The sequence below is a fragment of the Lontra canadensis genome, unplaced genomic scaffold, assembly GCF_010015895.1.
Source record: "Lontra canadensis isolate GAN:19392208 unplaced genomic scaffold, GSC_riverotter_1.0 scaffold10, whole genome shotgun sequence".
NCBI lineage: Eukaryota > Metazoa > Chordata > Mammalia > Carnivora > Mustelidae > Lontra > Lontra canadensis.
Window position 1 is genome coordinate 20299535 of NW_022631004.1, and position 18104 is coordinate 20317638.

Genomic DNA, 18104 nt, shown 5'->3' on the forward strand with positions numbered 1-18104 from the left:
CTTGGCAATTCCCTGTTACCTTGTAACTAACTTACACTTTCCCGGGGTCTGGTCCTTAGCCTTTGCCCCACTGCTCAGCTCTGAAAGCTTCCAGATTCCCAAACTTTTGTTTTAATTATGGGCCATAACTCTGTCCTTAACTCCCGTACCCTCCGGGATCCCCCGGCCCGCCGCCCCCCTCCCCGCGGACCTAGAGCGGTTCCTGGCTGCCCCTCCCTTTCTTACACCCACTACCCGGAGCCCCCAGCCGCAAGGCTTGCAGGAAGCAAACCAGGAAGTCAGGGCTACCGCTGCCGCAGCAGCAGCTCCACGTGGCTGATTTATAGCTGGGAGGATTTTTTCTTATTGATTGTTCTTGCTTTTTCACACGGCTCCTTAAGGAGGTGAATTTGTAACTGAAGGACCCAGGTGTGATGTGCACGTATCACTGGACTGGAGGGGTTCACCTGCAAAGCCAATATTCACTTTCTCTGGAGCTAATGAGAAGAATGCTTGTCTCGAGCTAATAATATCAACCTTGTTCATGAGCTGTTTCCTTTTTGGAGGACCGAGGATTGGGGATTTATTAAACAATGCTCTACCTTCATTGCCTCCCTCAGACCTAATTTTTACCACTTGATGGACGTTCCTTGATTTCTGTTTTTCAACCCTTTTCTGCCTGTGAGACCTAAATTATACACGAAAGGATATCGACAAACGTGTACCAAATGCCTCACCCTGAGGGAGTCATTTTAACGTCCAGATCTCCCAATAAAGGTGACAGTCACTTTATTGCCAAGCGTATGTGATTACGTTATCAGTGGACCATATCTTAAACTGCCTAATTTAAGTTAAACATAATGTTTAATATCTTATCCTAATATTTAGGACGGTGAAAGTTCATCCTTTTTCCTAATGTCTCATATCTAAAAGGACTTTTAAAAAAGTAAAAACTGGTTATTTAAATTTAAAAAAAAATGAAATAAGGAATTTGAATCATCCAGATAAAGAACTGTACCAAACTAACTTCATGTACTTTCTAATTTGGGTTACAATACCTATATATTGAGGAATTCCGTAGATGCCATAATTTCAGAATTTCCACAAAATATTTGAAGTGATGTCCTTGTGAACAACATGGGGAAATGTAGAATGGATAACAATATAGTTAGGCATATTCTTGTTTGGCTGAATGAATAATTGTACACAGTTGCAATATAAGCCATTATAATACACAAATCACCTAGAGAGGGGGTATCAGGTGTTGAACACAAATCACTACCCAGCCCAGCATTTTTATCAGTCACTTAAGAGCTAGTTGGTTTTAGTATAAGATGAGGGAGATTTTTTTTTTTTTTTTAAAGATTTTATTTATTTATTTGACAGAGAGAGATCACAAAGCAGGCAGAGAGGCCGGCAGAGAGAGAGGAGGAAGCAGGCTCCCTGCTGAGCAGAGAGCCCGACGCGGGGCTCGATCCCAGGACCCTGAGATCATGACCTGAGCCGAAGGCAGCAGCCCAACCCACTGAGCCACCCAGGCGCCCCGAGGGAGATTTTTTTTAAGGGTTTTATTTATTTGACAGAGAGAGAGATCACAAGTAGGCGGAGAGAGGCAGAGAAAGGAAGGGAAGCAGGCTTCTTGCCTAGCAGAGAGCCCGATGTGGGGCTCGATCCCAGCACCCTGGGATCATGACCTGAGTTGAAGGCGGGGGCTTTAACGCACTGAGCCACCCAGGTGCCCCTAAGATGGGGAGATTTTGCTGAAGACTTTCTTGGTGAAAAAGACCTGAATACTTAATTGCTTAAGTATGAACCTGCTGGGTAATATAGAAAAATAATGCCCCACTGTTGGGTCAATTCAGGTCCATGTTGGGACCCAGAAATCACCTGCTAGTAAGTACCCAGGTGATTCGGATCCAGATAAGTTGTGCACCACCTTTGGAGAAACAGTGACAGGGAAGGGGTGCTTGGGGAAAGATTTATTTAGGTATCCTTGGGAGGCAGAAATAGGATCATTTGTGGACTCAACTTGAGCTGCTGAGAAGGGAGGAAGACACCTTTGGGAAGACAGTTCCCTAGACAAAGACAGGGCTTAGAATAGGTGACCTTCAAGGGATCTTATTCTGATCACATGAGGGAATAATTCTGTTTGAAATCAGCTGCTGAAGTTGAATCTCTCATTTGTGCTCTCACTTTCACAGAGAAGACAGCGTTTTATTATTAAGAAAATAATAAAGGAAGCTTTATTTTTACTATTAGCATAGTTGCACAGGTATGCAAATTTTAAGTGGTACTTATTACTCACTAAAGTAATGGGAATGATTCTTGTGCAGAAATAGGATTCAGAGATCCAGCCATCCCCCTTTAGTTTTGCACAGAGAGAACTTAAAATTTGCGTGAAAAGATACAAAGAAATTGACAAATGGGTGTAGAGTTGTAAAACCCCATGTTTCTGTGAGTCCTCACAGTGTTTAAAAGAAACGAAAAGTATGCTTTAAAAATATATGCCCATTGCAATATTTGCTGGGAGGCAGCCTGGGAGACACAACTCTGTTTAGAACATGAGCTACATGCAAAGCTTACATCAATGTTAGCCACTTAACCGCTCCGAACACAGGGCTCTTACCTGCCAAATAATGATTACGATACTCATTTCACAATATTATCAAAGGAATAATGGAGATTAAGGACATAAGCCATAAAGCATATGTAAAGATATAAAATGTAAATATATGGTGGTAGAACAAGACTCAGTTGTGTAATGGCATATATATATATATATTTTAATGGATGCTACTTTTATATGACAGGGATTTGTGTAACCTTTCCAGTTTGTCTAATCCTGGGTTCACCGAGGAAGAGGGTAGGGACTAGAACTGCATTGGGGGAACACAGAGGATCACCAAGGGAGCACTGCCCTCTGTCAGGCATGCAGTCGAGGTGGTGCGCCATGACACGGTGTCTTTGGCTAGGAGGCCGGCAGAGGGCTCAGAAGCAAGGTAATGGGATGGGATGGAAGAGAAAATTTTTGAATGCCTAGTGTGTGCAAGATGTCTCACATTTGTTAACTTCACTTAATCTTGACACAACCTGAGTGAGGGTGGTAATTCTGCTGTTCTCAAGCTGGGATTCAAAGCAGATCTTTCTAGCCTCGGATTCTTGCCACCACATGCATACTCCTCACCAAGCCATGCTAGCCTTCTGGGCCTAGAATATAAATAAGTGTTCTCTGAGGAGATGCAAAAGGTCAAGGCCTAAAGATCCGTTAGGTTTTTAAATTCTTCCTGGTGCCTGCTCTTTTAAAGGAGAACCCACCGAAAGGAATTGTGGCCAAGCATGGGTTGCAGCTTAAAGATGTAGTGCATTCCCTGGGGCTCTCACCACTCCTTTCTTTTCTTTTTTTCTTTTTAAGATTTATTTATTTGAGAGAGAGAGAGCTAGAACAAGTGGGAGGGGCAGAGGGAGAGGGAGAGTCTTACCACTCCTTTCTGTTTTATGGTGCAACCAAGCTGAACCTGAGAGTCTCTAAATGTATCTTGATCTCCCTTGCCTTCAGGCCTTTGTAAAGGGTGTTCTTTTGGCCTGAAACAATACCTTAACAACAACAACAACAAAAAGCTTTTCCACACTCCTGCTCACATCCCTCCCCACTCCCCCAGCCCCCACCCCACCTCCCACCCCCCATCCCTGCCTAACTAATATCCTCCCTAGGTACCCTCCCTAGGTGCTACCACTGCACCCCACACTTTTCCTTCTCTACTAATTACCACTACGTTGTAATTGCTTAATTTCTTTTTCCACTCCCAGATAAAGAGGTACAGGAGAGTGGAGTTTGGTCTACCTGGTTCATCATTACATTCCTGTGTCTAGAGTGTAGGAAGGGTTCAGTAACTATTTTTTCGATAAAATGTTGAATGAATAATCAGATGGAGACTGTACAGTGAAGACGAAAAATAGACGAGGGGTCAGAGCTCTGTCAACTGCTATTCTTCCTTACCTGGAGGCTCTCCTTCTGAGGATAAAACTTTAGAGGTTTCATCTAATTAGAAAAGTGATTATTTTGCAAGTTGTCATCAACAGCGGCAGCTGGCAGACTATTGTTCCCCTTTACTCCGCATCCTACTAGGGCAACTCAAGACAAGAGGAAAGGGATAGTTTTAATTAAAATTGAGACTTTTGTATCTACTGAGAATCCACTCCGCACCCCCCCCCCCAGCAAAGAAAGAGATTAAGTTGTATTGAAATGGGAACATGTACCATGGGCAATTACTATCTGCAACGAAATTTCAATTTTAACTATGTTTGGCTGCCAAGAACTCAAGTTAAGTCAGAATCAGTGACCTATAAATTACTGGGTAAATCTCCTATTACCTATTCTGTAAACATTTAATCACCACTTTTCAAAGAACCCCAGTGGTAGTACTTTCAAGTCAAAAATGTGTTTTACCTTTTAGAAAAGAACTACTATTTAGATATGTTTAAAGTGTTGATAGTTTGTTTGTTAAGAATATATTAATTTGTGGGGCGCCTGGGTGGTTCAGTGGATTAAAGCCTCTGCCTTCAGCTCGGGTCATGATCCCAGGGTCCTGGGATCCGGCCTCATTGCATTTGGCTTTCTGCTCAGCAGGGAACCTGCTTCCCGCCACCCCCACCCCCTTCCTGCCTCTCTGCCTACTTGTGATCTCTGTCAAATAAATAAATAAAATCTTAAAAAAAAAAAAAAAAGAATATATTTGTGCAGTGTTTATTAGTTATCTCTTACTGCATAACAAACTACCCCCAAATTTAGCATTTTAAAACAACAAACTGAACTCACACAGTTTCTGAGGGTCAGGAATTCAGGAGTGGTTTAGTTGGGTGGTTCTGGCTCAAGGTCTTTCACCAGGTTGTTGCCAGGCCACAAGCTGGGGCGATAATCATCTCATGGTTCTACTGGACTTAGAGAATCTGCTTCCGAGTTCACTCATAAAGCCAACAGGCAGGCCTCACTTCCTCACAGGCTTTGGGTGGGAAACTTTAGTTCCTCATCACAAGGGCCTCTCCAGAGAGCTGCTTATGACATGGCAGCTGTCTTCCTCCAGAAGAAAAGATCTGAGGGCAAGAGAAAGCCCAAAGCTGAAGTCATAGTTTGGTACAGTGTGGGGGCAGACTAGACAAGGGTGTGGATACTAAGAGGTAGGGGACCTTGGGAGCTTAAGAACAACACTGGGAATCAAGTATCTGGATCAGAATACTAGTTTTTTCATTTATTGTTTGTGTTAACTCAGTTGTGTAGTATTCATTATCATATGCTGAAATCGTTCAGAAAGAATCCAGATCTCAAATAATTACTTATTTCTGGTTATCTCGCAAAGAAATACTCTGTGTACTGCTGTCAACTATAAAACGAAGGAATTAGACCAAATGATCTTAATTCCTTTCAATACTGAAATTCTAAGACTGCCCTGTGATGTTGATGCGTGGTTGACACTTTTAAATTTATACTGTAGCATGGAATCCAGTAAACTGAAATTCTGCCTTTATACTTTTCTTCCTGACATGGATTACTGTTTCTAGCATAAGTTTACAAGCCGGATAATTCCTAAATTGTGCTCATCTGGAATAAAAGCCTGTTGTCCCTAGGGCTTCCATTTGATGAGGTTAATCGTCTCCTACAGTGTTTTGAAGGCAAAAATGCTTATTTAAAAGCCCTCTTAGATTTAACACTGTAGAGCACTACCTCCTCATAGTTCAGCGCTGTTTTCGGACTCCCACAATTCATGATCGGGTCACAATTCAGAAGTACTCTTCTGATTTTAACCGTTTACTTAAGAGGTGATTGAAGCAAATTTTATCTCTTACCACTCTTGCATGGAACCAGTTTCCCAGTGTCCCACTGCTTTTAGCATTAAATCCAAATTTCTCAATGTATTACAGAGACTTTTGTGAGCTTGCTTCTGCTTTCCTCCACAGCTTCACGGCTGGTCCATGAGCTCTTCCAACTCAAACTATAGCTACACTGACCTCTCCATTTCTGGAACAGGCCATGGTCTCTCGCTTCTAGGCCTTCTTGCATGGTATTCCTTTACCTGGGACACTGTTTCAGCACTAAATCCCTTCTGCCAAACTCCTGATCATCTTCAGTTCAATTTATACATCAGTTCTTTCAGAAACCTCTCGAATGTTCTCTTCCGACCCCACCCTTGGTGAGGTTAAGAGCCTCTGCTTCACGCTCTCAGAGCACCGCGTGCCCTCCCTATTGTACCACATAGCGTTCTACATTTGTTACTGCTTCTTCAGAGGTCTGTCACCCCCATTGGGCCAAATTTCTTAAGGGTAAGGGCCACATTCTTGTCATTTGTGATTGTATTCCTAAATGTCCATCGTTCCTGGCTCGCAGGAGATGGTCAGTGTTTGAGAGTAAATGAGGGCAAGTAGCTTTCATATGTTCACTGCATCATATGTTCACTCTGTGTTTTAAGCACAGAGAAGTTTGGAAGCGTTGTGTAGTAAAAGACCTATTGCATGCATGCCCATAAAGAAAAAATATACTTGTTCATTGTTCAGTTGTTAGAAAACAACAGAAGAAAAGATGAAATTCCTAGGCCTCAGCAAGATGCAGTAAGGCACAGTGGGGAAATGTAAGGTCTGGAGTTAATTACTGGGAAGGGAGTCTTGTCCAGCCTCTCATTTCTGGTGTTGTCTCTGCATAATCTCTCTGCAGGCTGTACCTCAGTTTCTTCTTTAGTGTGTATAACTCTGCTTATCTCCTCCAGGATGTCTGAAAAGGCTTCTAGATATAGACCATCACTAAAAATAACCTAATCTTACTTATAACTAATTTAAAAATGTGTCAGGTAGTTCTGTCACTAAAAAATAAAAATCTTAGGAACCAAAGCTCCCTTCTTGCTACACACTGCCCCCACTCCACCTCAGCAATGAAATTCTTTACCTCAGTTTTCTGTCATCTCTATGAGCTTTGGTGTCTTTCTATAGCTTGATAATGTGTACAGAAATCTCCATTTTCTTCCCCCATGCTTTAATAATTTCTAATTAACAGATCTTAAGAGGGGATAATAGCTAAATGTTTTGCATAAGTATTTTAGAGTTGAGTGGCTTTGCCCTTTTTTAGGAGCTGGGATAGGAGGGTACCCTGTTCTACATTTTTATCTGACAAAAATGAGTACTTTGACTCCTAGATAATAAACTGATAGCCGTTTGAAACTACCCATCTGCTCGCTGATGCAGAGGTTTATATGCACAAACTGTAAGAGGACTTAGAGTAATTCCTTGACAAATTTCAGTTTTAAAGACTTTTCATGTCTTTTAACCACACTCGGCTGAGAACTTGAGTCTTTCTTCAGTGGATTTCGTATTTTAATTTCATGAAATTTTAGCACTTCAAGGGAAATTAGAGTCTAGCCAAATCTCTCATTTTACATTTGACAGGTGGGGTTCTCTGTCCCTCTTCTGACACCATTTCTTTTCATTACACCCCTGTTGCCATCAGACCGATGCTCTGAGAGATTATCAGTATGACAAAAACAGAGGCTCGTTTGTCTTGAAGATATCAGATTCCCACATTAAAGAAGGTGAGGTTCTGGGCGATATGTTTTGCTGAATCTCTCTGGCCTGACCGTGGTAGGTGTAGCTGGATAAACAGGATCTCTAGAAGGATGTGAAGACGTGTAGACCAGGAGGAAGGAACATTTTGGTGCTTTTCCAAGGCAAACTACAGCCTAAAAGGCACATGACGGGAACCACAAAGAAGTTTTCCGCACTGTTTTCTGAATGTGTTTTGGATTAATTATAAATGGGTTATTTTTAGTAATGGACTGTACCTCAAAGCTGTTTCAGACATTTCAAAGGAGATAAACCAAACTGCATGCAAATAAAGAAACTGAGGTATAGATTCCCACATGTGCAGGAAGATTATCCTGAATGATCCAGGAATCAGGGGCCAGGCAGGGAGTCATTCCAAACCTTCTATTTCCCCACCGGGCCATACTACATCTTGCTGAGACCTGATAACTTTCTCTTTCCTTCACTTATTTTCTAACAACTGAGCAATGAACAGGTGCGTTTTCTTTTTATCTGGATGTGTGGTCCTATGTTAAATGAGTATTTGGAGATCTACACCAGGGAGATGTGAGCCGAGAGTGCTGATCTTCGGAGAAGCTCAAAATACTGTCACTTAGATAAATGTACCTTTTGGCTATTGCAAAGAGTTTTGAAATTTGAATTTTAATTATATTTCTTTTTGGAGAATGGTCTTTGAGGACTTGGTCTCATAGGATGTCATCTATTTCTCAGACTGTGTAAAATGATTTTTAACAAATTGAATCATCTTCTATAATCTTTTATTGTATATACATAACTATTTCTATTCAACTTTTTTAAAGCATGTATCATGCGAGGCATTGTTCTAGATGATGGGATATAACAGTAAACTAAAAGAACAGATATCTCTGTTCTTGTGGAATCAGACAATAAATGAGATATGTAAAGCATTATCTATTATTACCAAATAAACTGGAATATCATGGGCCAAGCATTGGTCTAAGAGTTTACAAGCTTAACTCATTTATTTACATAGTATATCAGAAGATAAATGCCAGGGAGAAAAATAAAGCAGGGAAGTGGGATTTGGAATGCTGGGTGGGAGTGAGGGAAGGTTTCAATATGCAGTAGTCTGAGGTCTCATTGAGAAGACAATACTGGAACAAGACCTGAAGGGATGAAGGAATAAGCCAAATGGATATCTGAGGGAGATGCCTCCAGGCCTAAAAAGCAGCAAGTGCAAAGTCCCTTAGGCAAGACCATTCCTTCTTGGTTTAGGAAAAGCAAGGACAAAAGGAGAGTTACAGCTGAGAAATTAAGAGGAGAGTGTCAGGGCACAGTAGTGACCATGGCTTTAATTTAGAGTGAGATGGGAAGCCATTGACTGTGCAGAGGGGTGGTGAGATCTAATTTATATCTAAATAGGATCACAGCCTCTTGCTTCTGGATTTAATATGGCAAGGAACAAAGATAAAAGCAAGGATCAGTGAGGAGGTTGTTTTTAATAATCCAGATGGGCGATCATGGTAGCATGAACTAGGATTAGGACAGCGGGATTGGTGAAAATAGGTCAGAAAATGAATATATTTTGATTATTCTTCAACTATTATGGTTCCATATAATCGAACTTGTTGTTTTGCTTCCAGACTCTCTGTAAGTAGTTAAATTAATTGTCTGTGAAACAAACTGTTTAAATGTTCTGGCAGCATGCATTATTTTAAGAAGCTATGTAAGCAATTACTTGGCAGTTTGTTCTAGATTTTCATATATGCAGTATATTTTCAAATGGAACAACTTCTATTTGGAAATAAAATCTTCCATGCAACAATGCCAGAATCAACTGATCTGATGAGTAAAATATTTTTTAAATCTTTCTAAATGCATCCATGGGTAACAAGAAAATAGAGAACACTAAGACCATACATGGAGTAGAGAGGGTCAGTTAAACACCAACGCTGACTTTTTGCCTTAAGGGCTTTGTCCAAACCCGGTACGAGTATCACTTATATTCTGAGTTCAAGGAACAGATTTAGGAGCAGAAAACAAATTCAGGATGCACCCAAAAAAGGAAAGTCTAATAGTACCTCAAAAACTAGGATCCCCAGGGGAGCCTGGGTTGCTCAGTTGGTTAAGTGTCTACCTTTGGCTCTGGTCATGATCTCAGGGTGCTGGGATCCAGCGCCGCATCAGGCTCTCCACTTAACGGTGAGTCTGTTTCTCCCTCTTCCTCTGTGATCTCTCTCACGTTCGCTCTCTCAAATAAATAAATAAGTGTAAAAAAACAAAAAAAAAAAAACTAGGATCCCCAAAATGTTTCATCCCCAAGGTGATAGAGAACTAAAACCCATTCCCCTCATCCCCTAAAGAGAAACCTTCCTCTGCACATACCCCACACCATCTATCTAAGAAATTAGTCATTATAAATTGGCCATCATGCTGATTTGCAACCAGAATCCACACCACCCAGATGGCTAGAAAACCTTCAAACCAAGAACTTAGTTTAAAGTGGTCCCAGACGAATCATCTGACAAGGCATCTGAAAAGTAAATAGACTCCTTTTTGGTTTTCATTTTTTGTTTTTTTTGTTTTTTTTTAAGATTTTATTTATTTATTTGAGAGAGAGAGAGAGAGAGAGACTGTATGAGTGGGGGAGGGGCAGAGGGAGAGGGAAAAGCAGATACCCTGCTGACCAGGGAGCCTGATGTGGGTCTCAATCCCAGGACACTGAGATCATACCTGAGCCAAAGGTAGATGTCTAACTGAGTCACCCAGGTGCCCCATTTTTTTTTTTTTAAACAAATCCTTTTTGAAAGAACCCTCTATACTTCATGCTTTGAAAAACATTCTGTTCCTGTGGCCCCTAAGAAAATGAGTTGCTCACAGTAGAAAATCACTGAACATCCAAGGCCCCGTGAGGGCAGTTTAGCACAAAAAATACACTGCAAAATACACTGTTAATAAATTTAGCAGTTGGAATCATTGGACACTATAAAGTAATCATATTTAATATATTTCAGACATGAAAAGAGCTCTGAAAATATGAGTAAAATTGAGAAGAGATCTAATTTCCAGAAACAAAAAAATATAGATAAAAAATTTTAAGTTAATGGATGAATTAAAGCACATATTAGAATTGGTATTGATATTATCTCATCCCTTGGTTTCTGGGCACTTAGTTCTCTTTCCATCTTTCAGCCACTCATTCTCAGTCTTGGTCACTAATTCTATAATCTAAATTAAAGGCAGCATCACTTATTTATTTAAAAAAATTTTTTTAAGATTTTTTAATCTATTTGTTAAAGATCATAAGTGGGGGGAGGGGCAGAGGGAATAAGCAGACTCCCCGCTGAGCAAGGAGCCTGATGTGGGGCTCCATCCCAGGACCCCAGGATCATTACCTGAGCTAAAGACAGATGCTTAACTGACTGAACCACACAGGTATCCCAGCAGCATCACTTAGAACTCCATTCTAGTTTGCTTTCTTTTCCTTCATTTTTAATATTTGCATAGACTGACCCATTCACAAGGTTTCATTTATGTTAATAATTGTCACACCTAAACTTTCAGCACAGACTTGTTTTCTGAGCATTAGACCACAGGACACTTCCTACTTGGAACTTTCAAGTCAGCATTTCCAGAGCATACTTCATGTCTTATAGGGTGAAGTCATTCACAGCAATCTACTCTTTCTGCTTGGATTTGAGAAGTGGCAGAAAGTGAAATGAAGTACATTCACAACCAGCTGACCACTAGACAGTTGACTTCACCTGGGATTAAGTAAACTGAAAAAGTCAAGATAAGGCCCATAGAAAAAAGTGCCACAAAATGAGGAAACACGAGTTTGGAAGTCTTTAAGGGGGGGTGGGAAATACACACACACACACACACATACACACACACACACACACACACACACACACACACATATATATACACACATATATAAAAACATAATATATACACACGTATATTTTTATATATTAAAATATATATTTATATATATTTTTTAAAAATATTTTTTTAAAGGAAGTTTTCAAGAGTTAGAGGAAGAACATAAATGAATTAGGGCAGGTTGTTTACTATGACAAACAATTTCAAAGTTTCAGGGGTTCCATGCAATCAAAATGTACCCTGCTCTCTGTGCACTGGTTGAGGGGCAGGAAAAGGACTCTGTCCCCAAGCAGATCTCCCTTCTAGAGGCATGCTGTTCCCATTCAGTTTCTCTACCATCCCCTGAGCAATCCAAGTTCTCTACTATGTTCTTTGCATCGAGCTGGTGATTTTGAAAAAAAAAAAAAGAGCACATACAGGATGCCCAGGAGGTGTTTCTAACAGTCAGGTTTGGGGTGGTGAACAGTCATTCTGCCCAATTTTATTGACTAAAACTCAGTCACATGTCTACTGGTAGATGAATAGTATACCTGATCCTTCAAGCCATGTTTTAGAAAATATTTGGTAACATGGGAAAATGGAAAAAATAGAAAATAAAGTGGGGAAAAAACACAAGATAAAAGTAAGTGTACTCTTGTTCTAACTCTGTTAATAAAAAATATATTATATTTTCACTTTTGAAAGACTATAAGGAGGGCATCTTGGTGGCTCAGTTGGTTAAGCACCTGTCTTTGGCTAGGGTAGTGACCCCAGGGTCCTGGGATCGAGTCCTGCATCAGGTTCCCTGCTGAGTGGGGAGTCTGCTTCTCCCTCTCCCTCAGCCCTTTCCCACCCCACCCCCAGCTTGTGCTCTCTCTCTCACTCAAATAAATAAAAAAAGTCTTTTAAAAAAAGATAATATAATATATAAGCAGATAAGTCATTAGCATTGTTATCTCTATCTGAATAGAGGGATTGTTGGGAATCTTCTCAACATTTTTCTGTCTTATCTAAATTATTAATAATAAAAGTGTTACTTTGTTTATTTATTTTTAATTAGCATATAATGTATTATTTGCCCCAGGGGTACAGGTCTGTGAATCATCAAGCTTACACACTTCACAGCACTCACCATAGCACATACCCTCCCCAATATCCATAACCCAACCACCCTCTACCTACAAAAGAAATATTAATTTCTCCTTTTAAAAGAAACATTATCAAAAATATTTAAAGAAGGAAAATGGTAACAATTTCTTTATTCCTCAAAATTGCCTATCAGAAGCCTTGTACATAGTACATACTTAATACATATTTATTGATTGAACCAGTACAACTGAGTAGAATAATTAAATGTAAGTCTAAGAACAAAATGTTAAGAGCAGCTATTTCCCTAATGATGCTATTTAAATGTGGCAAATGATTAGCCAAATTGTCACACTTTTTTTTTTTTAGGATAGCTTGACTTTAGTTTTATGACTTAAATCATATACTAGGTGTAATACCAATACTAGGAAATAACCTGTGTTAGTGTTTCATGAACCTTATTCATCTTGGTACTTTTTACACTATTCTTAATCATACCTGGAGTAACACATATATTATTGCTTTAATACTTTTCACTAAAATTATATACTTTTATAAACCTAAATTTAGCTTCATACTAAGCAATACCAGTAAAATCACAGGATTGTGGTATTAGTTTTTCTATGCATATTAAAATAAATACATAATTTAAAAAATTAAAAATATATGGGGTACCTGACTGGCTCAGTCAATAGAGCATATGACTCTTGATCGCAGGGTTGTGGGTTCGAGCCCCATGTTGGGTATAGAGATTACTTAAAAATGAAATCTTTAAAAAAAAATGTGTGTTCTACTTAATCATCTCTTTTACCCCCAAGCTAACTACCCTTCAGAAATAACTGATCTATCATATGTTATATTTACCAGTTGCATGTTTTAGTTTCAAGCTTCTATGTGTTTGGGGACCATGACTAACACAGGTTTTTCCCACCAGGTAGACTATCTAGTTTTATGATTTATGACCTAATTTTGTGACTCTGTTCATAGATAAGTACCAAAAAGCAAATGTTTAATAAGTCATATATATAAGTTAACTTTTTTTAACTTTTTTTTTAAAGATTTTATTTTTATTTATTTGACAGACAGAAGTCACAAGTAGGCAGAGAGGCAGGCAGAGAGAGAAGGGGAAGGCAGGCTCCCCGCTGAGCAGAGAGCCCTATGTGGGGCTCTATCCCAGGACCCTGAGATCATGACCTGAGCTAAAGGCAGAGGCTTTAACCCACTGAGCCACCCAGGCGTCCAACAATTTTTTTTAAACAGTGAATACTCTCTCTTCCATACACCCACCCCATTTTCAATGGATGCCCACTGATATAACATAGAATATTTCTTTTATCTTTTTCCTGGGATCATGAACTGAGTTGAAGGCAGATGTCAACCAACCAAGGCACCCAGGCATCCATGGCAAACAGAATAAGTTAGTTAATATATAGAATAATTTTAAGTATTTATTTGTTTATGTAATCTCTACGCCCAACCTGAGGCTCACACTCACTACCCCAAGATCAAGAGTCACTCGTTCTACCAACTGAGCCAGCCAGGCACCCTCTCTAGGGAACATTTTGTAAAGACCAGAATTCTTTGTTCTGCACCTAGCTGAAATGAGTAAAATAAAGAGATATTTACTGTTTCTTGAGGTCATAATCCCACTCTCAGAGATGATAAGTAACAACAACAAGGGCCACAAAAGCTGGTCGTTAATTTTTACTTTATATGAGGTTTCCTTTTGAATGACAAAGAAAAGACAAGCTGGGAGTTTTGACACTTAAATAAAAAATACAGAGGGATTGTAGAATCTATGTCTGGGGAAATCCTTACCATAGAGATCTACCTGGAATGTTTTATGTGTTGTCCAAAAGTAAGGATGTGGTCTCTGTTATTTCTGGCTTTGTGGTCGTTATTACTAAGTCTCAGTTTTGGGAAGTTTTTTGTGTTTTTTGTCTTGTTTTGTTTTGTTTTTGAAGCCAAGTGTTAAGAAATGGATGGGATCAAGTCAAGGCAGGGCAAAGTCAGGAAAATTATAGTTGAGATGCATAGCCAAGCAGAATGACTTTATAGGTTACATTAGGTGAGTTAAGGTGAAAATTCTACAATATTTTCTTTTCCTGTGTTTTTAAAGGAAAATGAGAATCTTCGGCAAAAACCCCACCTACAAAGACTTTGGAGGATTTTGTAGAACAACAGCTGACTGATGAACATTAGCATTCTTGTGAAGCACAGACTTTTGGAATAAGCGTTTTCCTGAATACTGATGGCCATAAACACACTAGCTGGGCTATTTGTTATTATTACGAATTCAATGTGACAGAGTTTCTATTATACATAACTCATTCTATCATGAGATTTGACCATTGGGTGTATTTTAATTATTGAGCCAAGAAGTGAATAATTGGAAAGGAGGACACCTAAGAAGAAATACCAATTCTTCTGGATTGTCCTGCCAGTGAGGAGCTATAAATTGTTTATTTCCCCTCTTGTTATCTTAAAAAAAAAAATCATACATCTATAAGACAAAGGTAAAGAGCAAGAACCTGGAGGGATGACACACTCTGGATTGAGGGTCCACAGTAAATTTCCCCATGTGTTACATGCTGGGACCCTCACTCCTATTCTATATAGATAGCTCCAGTGATCACATGTCCTGGTGTACCGTTCTCCCTCTCTTCTAACAGTATCTCACCTTTTCTGTCCTTACCGCATCATTTAAACAGCCTGTTTCATGTGTTGCTCTGAATTGCTTTGTCTTTTTTTTTTTTTTTGAAATTGGATGTAGATTGTAAATAATAAATGATTTGGCCTTCGTGTTGACTGGCCTCATTAGACTTGAGATGGGAATCACAGAGGCCTACAAATGTATATTTCAGTTGTTTGGTGCTGGGGAGTAATTCCCAGGACACGGAGCTGCGGACCTGCCGCTAACATCGAGCAGGTCCAACTGCATAACTGAGGGCAGTCCTCACACTGCCCTGTGGGAAAAACTACTGTTTGACTGTTGGTCTCTGTAGCCGCATTGCACTGAAGTACCTCCCCTCCACTCATCATGGTGCAAGATTCTCCTAGCTTCATGAACCGTGATGCGAGCAAATAAACTAAGCTCTTTTACTCACTTTGTTGGAAGAGGGGGCCCAGGGTCACAGTGGCCCTGAGAGCACATTGGGCTGGTAATAAGGATTTGATCCCATTTCTACAAATTTCCAGCCCAGGGTTCCCTTTTCTCAAGTTGGACACATGATTCATTTGTTCAATTTCATTAAGTAGCTGAAAACTGAACTTGGATGCTGGAGATAAAATGGTGGACAGAATAGAAAAAAATCCCGGCTCTCCAGAAGCTTATGTGCCCAGAGCGAAGGTACGCTTTAAATTGTATAATGTGCATTATGATAAGAAATGCTTCAGACCCAGTATCTGCTTCCACGGAGGCACTTCCATTAGTACCTAATCCAGTGTATCCAGAAAGGCATCCTGAAAGACGAGCTGTTTAAGAGAAGGCTGACGGGCGAACGGGTGCTGCCCAGTCATGGAGGTGGTGTGGGACGGAGCACATCCGGAATGCCTGAGATGAGGTAAAGGAAGGGTAAATCTTCACAGCTGCTGTGAGTGTTCCAGGATGGGCAATAGCTAAATCAAACCAAGGATTCTAGAAGCAATCCTGAAGGCAATGGGAAAGGGAGGGAAACCGATTACCATTGAGTATGGAGGGAGAGTCACAGAGAGCCTTAGCATCATTAGCTCAATACCTAGAATATACTTCAGCCTAGAGTCCCTGCCTCATCTTACTGATAATGTGAAGAATGCGCAGATATTTATTTTCCTAAGTGTGGACTGGAGGAAAGAGAAGCCAGTGCTCTCCTACTTGATGCTATCCTTCAGTTTATTCAATAGATGTCCATGAATAACTGCTGTATTTGAAGGCACACATACCTGTTGTACCAGAGTCAGTGGGCACGGGAATATGAGTTGAGTGTCTGCCCGCATGTGACATTCTCAGATTTGTGGCTGTGGGAGGGCTTGTTTACAGTAATCTGATGGGATAAAAAGGAAAAACAGAATGAGATGGCCTACTGGCAGACATTATACAGATGGCTTAATGTTTTTAATAAATGACCAAGTTGATCTTGGGATTATATCCAAGGATAAGAGAATTTGGGGGTTTCAGGTTCTAAAAAAGGATTAACCACAAATTTTAGTTTTTATGCTACCAAATTACTTTCTGTTGAAAGATCTGAGTGCAAACCATATGCCAGGCCATATACAGGGATACAGATGGAGGTCCTTGTGTCTGGCTGGTGGGGAGATTACAGACTAGTGGGACCTATAGACAGATGAGCAAATAGATTATAGTTAGGTAATAATTCCTACTAAAAAGGACATGGACATGGACAACTTTGTACCAAATTAACTTGTTTCTTCGCTCTGCAAAAATGAGAAGGATGCCTTTCCAGAATTTTTTCTATTAACACAATTTTAAGTAAAATGGTTGAAATTGAACACATTCCTGTTTTCTTCTAAAGTCTTCCAATAAGATAAGAGAATAAGATGTATAATAAAATTATAAAAGTGATAAACCATTTCCTGTTTGGGGAATTAATGTTTTGTTAATCAGAGAAGGAACAGGTAGTAAATTGCACTCTACAAATGAAATTGTTTTAGTCACAAGGAGACATTTTCAGTGTGATGAGACAGTTTTCTTTCAGTACAGACTAAAGAAAATCAACCAATGGATGAAGGCCCAGAAAACTTTATAAGAATGCCCAGTTTGCATTCCTTTTTAAAAAGACTTAATAACCTATTCATATTATTAAGTAAATTTGTAGAGCTTTTTTTTTACATGCTATACACCAGTTTTCATATCTCAACATGAACAGGTTTCTGGTTGTATTTGAAACATTCAAAGTAACATGTCTTACCATTCATATATGATTTCATTGACATATTCATTCAATAAATATTGAGTGCCTAGATGAGATGTACCAGACTGAGGATACAAAGGTCTGCTCTCAAGAAGTTTGCAGCCAGGGTGCCTGGGTGGCTCGGTGGGTTAAAGCCTCTGCCTTCAGCTCAGGTCATGATTATAGGGTCCTGGGATCGAGCCCCATATCAGGCTCTCTCTTCAGCAGGGAGCCTTTTTCCCTTCCTCTCTCTCTGCCTGCCTCTCTGCCTACTTGTGATCTCTGTCTGTCAGATAAATAAATAAAATCTTAAAAAAAAAAAAAAAGAAGTTTGCAGCCTGGAAAATCTGAATGAAATGATTAATGGCTAAAAAAAAAAAAAAAGCATTTTTAGCCATTCTTCTCAATACTATCTCTAATAAAAAATTTAAGGTTATATTTTATATACATTTTCACATCTCTCTTTTTTTCTGTTAGGGCTGTGTGCAAATGCTCTTTTTCCGGGCATTATTTAGTGTTGTGCCATAAAAGCTCACATTATTAATTTATCAAGGAGATTGATACACTGCCATGATTCACATTTGTTAATACCTTATATTTAAAAAGAGAGGAAGGGAGGAAGGGGGGAGGACGGAAAGGTGCAAAAGAGAGAAAGAAACTGCAAAATAAAGAGAAAGAAAAGAAAGAGAGAAAGAAAGAAAAGAAGGAAGGAAGGAAGAAAGAGAAAGAATAAGAAGGAAA